Below are 3340 nucleotides of genomic sequence, written 5' to 3'. Positions count from 1 at the left end.
GAAGTCCTGTCGGATAGTGCTATAAGGCAGCCAACTGGACTGGTGGGAGAGGTCGCCTAGTTCCCCGGGAAGGTAAACTATCCACTAGTGTGGATACTTGGGCCTGTTTGTTGTCAGAAACTTTCTGTCTGATAGTTTACAAGGTAGACTGTCCACTAGTGAGGACATTTGGGATTTATCGTGTCTGTAATCCTTCACTTTCTGTCTGACAGTCTACCATGGGCATGCTATTAAATGTGTGTCTTGTCCTAATGTCTGTGTGTTTGTAATGTGAGTATTATGAAACATTTCCTCACTCAGGTTCATCCGGAGGTGGATGCCCAGAGACCCTGTTTGTCTCCATTTGAGGCTGTCAGTCTTCGCTCTGTTACTTTGTCCAATAATAGCTACTTTCTCTTTCAGACTCCCTTATATTTCCACCTCGAAGGGTGAAATCTGGCCTAGAAAGATTGGCCCACTTGAAGCAAAGCTAGAGTCAGGTAATCTATCGATTGCCACTGCTAGATCCCCTTTGGGATCTTAGACAGACCAGCTAGTCCACACTTTACACCTTGGGACATTGTTAGCTCTGTCCTTAACATTCTTTAAATTAGTTGTTAGGAAGGTAAGGGGAGTGCGAGGTGGATTCTGGTTCTGACCCATTTCAATGTATATCAATTCACACATAAGACCAGAGGAAAGGAGAAAAGTAATTACAATTGTCACAAAACGAAATAGCTGGTGCTTTCAGCAATTTGGGATATGACCACTACTCAAAATGACCCAAGGAGTAATAAAGCCCCACGGAATACTTTCGAACAAAACTTCTTGGGTGCAAGGGGTCACATCAGTTAAACGATACTCATGGACCACCCAAAGAACAGTGGATCTGGTGATGGGACGAGTGTCTCACTCATTTTCAGTTATCCCAGAGAGTCTTTAGCCTTTATTAGGAAGATACTTGTTGACTAAGGCCAGGGCACAGATTGACTTCTATCCAAAAGGCTCCCAGGCGACAGATGCCCAAGGGAGACCAATACAAGGGCTGACTCTGAGCCTGGAAGACGATTACCGGTTGCACCAATCACCCCAGGCTCCTCACCAAGAAATCACCTACTGGCTGGAAAGGTATCCAGAAGCATGGGCAGAGACTGGAGGAATAGGACTAGCAAAGAATAGACCAGCTCTATTCATTGACGTAAAGCCAGGAGCTGACCCAGTCAGAGTCTAGCAGTGCCCTATATCCATGGAGGCATGGGTGGGAATAACGCCCCACATTAGGTGTCTGCTAGAACTGGGTATACTGCGGCCCTGTCAGTCGGCATGGAACACTCCCCTGCTATCAGTCTGTAAGCCCCACTCCAATGAATATAAGCCAGTAGAGACTTAAGGGAGGTCAACAAATGGGTAATGGACATTCACCCGACTGTACCCAACCCCTACACACTCCTGAGCACCCTGCCTCCCTATAGGCAGTGGTACACAGTATTAGATTTAGAAGATGCCTTTTTCAGCCTACCCTTGGCAGCTAAAAGCTAAGATCTCTTCTCCTTTGAGTGGACAGATGTAGAAAGAGATATTAATGGACAGCTGAACTGGAAAAGACTTCCTCAAGGATTTAAAAACTCCCTACACTCTTTGACAAAGCCCTGCATGAGGACTTAGGTGAGGCTAGGGGAAGCCACCCTGGCTTGACTTTGTTGCAATATGTGAATGACTTATTAATTGCTGCTAAATCTGAAAGAGAATGCAGCCGAGGAATGGAGGATTTACTCCAGACTTTGGGAAGCCTTGGTTTCTTGAGTGTTGGCCAAGAAAGCTCAAATCTGCAAATCAGAGGTAACTTACCTGGAATATTTATTGAAAGGGGGGCAGCAGTGGCTTACAAAAGGAATAAAAGAAACTGTCCTTAAAATTCCAACACCCCAGTCTCAGCACCAGGTAAGGGAGCTTTGGGGCTCAGCAGGAGTTTGCTGTCTGTGGATTGCTGGGTTTGCGGAGTAGGCTAAACCCCTTTATGAGGCTACCAATGAAAAGCAGCTGTTTTTATGGATGAAGTAGGTTGAACAAGCCTTTGAACAGATAAAAATGCCTTATTGTCAACCTCAGCATTAGGACTCCCTGATACAACTGAATACTTTTATTTGTATGTGGATGAACATAATGGGATTATGAAAGGAGTCCTAAGCCAATATCTAGGCCCATGGAGAAGACCAATAGCCTACTTTTCAAAGAAATTAGACTGGTGGCAGCAGGATGGCCACCATGCCTGAGAATGATAGTGGCTACTGCTCTAATGGTTAAAGATGCAAATTAACTATGGGACAGGAACTCTATGTGACCACGCCCATGCTATTGAGAGTGTGTTAAAGCAGCCACCAGATCGATGGCTCAGCATTGCCTGAGTAATCCATTACCAAGGACTGCTACTCACTCCTCTCAGAATTAATTTCCAGGTTCCCTCAGCTGTCAACCCAGTGATTTTTCTACCAGATCCAGACCTAGACATGTCACTACATGATTGCTCGGAGATCCTGGCGCAAGTCCATAATATCCAAGAGGACTTAAGAGATCAGCGTTACCAGATGCTGAACTCGTGTGGTTTACAGATGGGAGCAGCTTTGTTCATCAAGGACATAGGTATGCGGGAGCAGCAGTAGTGACTGAGAGTGATGTCGTTTGGGCCTAACCTCTGCCCATAGGCACGTCAGCCTAGAGAGCCGAATTAATAGCCCTGACCCCAAGCACTAACGCTAGGAAAGAATAAAAGACTAACTCTGTACAGTGTTAGTCGGTATTAATTTGCAATGGCTCATATACACAGCGCTATCTACAAAGAAAGAGGATTACTGACAGCAGAGGGAAAGTCCATCAAAAATAAAGATGAAATTTTGGCCTTAATCTCTGCTCTTTGGTTGCCTAAGAATTTGGCCATTGTTCATTTCCATGGACATCAAAAACGTAAAGATGCTGTGAGTAAAGGCAATAACCTGGCCCACAGAACTGCCCGGGAAGTGACAACACAAAAAGACTCTACAATGATGATAAACCTCCCAGACCCCGGTGCAAGAACTCTCCTGGACACTCCTACATATAACACAGAAGATTTAAAATGGATTGATCAACTAACAATGGCACAATGCCTGAATGTTTGATGGAGAGATTCTAAGCGCAACATTATCTTGCTAGAACAGTTAGGGAGTAAAATACTACTGAAAATGCATCGAGCACCCACATGGGTGCGAGGAAGATGCAAGACATGGTGAGAAATACTGGTCTAAGGGTCAAGAATAGTCATGCTAAAATAGAACAGATTGTCAGGGTCTGTGAGGCATGTCAGCTGACTAATGCAGGGAAAATT

General features: G+C 44.9%; 1 pseudogene; it reads left to right on the top strand.

Moving 5' to 3' along the window:
- Positions 1 to 757: 757 nt before the first annotated feature.
- On the top strand, positions 758 to 3134 carry LOC122102906 (annotated as a pseudogene).
- The last annotated feature ends 206 nt before the right edge of the window (positions 3135 to 3340 follow it).

Source organism: Dipodomys spectabilis, unplaced genomic scaffold (assembly GCF_019054845.1).
Source record: "Dipodomys spectabilis isolate Male_0828 unplaced genomic scaffold, ASM1905484v1 ptg000952l, whole genome shotgun sequence".
Taxonomy (NCBI): domain Eukaryota; kingdom Metazoa; phylum Chordata; class Mammalia; order Rodentia; family Heteromyidae; genus Dipodomys; species Dipodomys spectabilis.
This window is presented reverse-complemented; position numbering and strand designations above follow the sequence as displayed.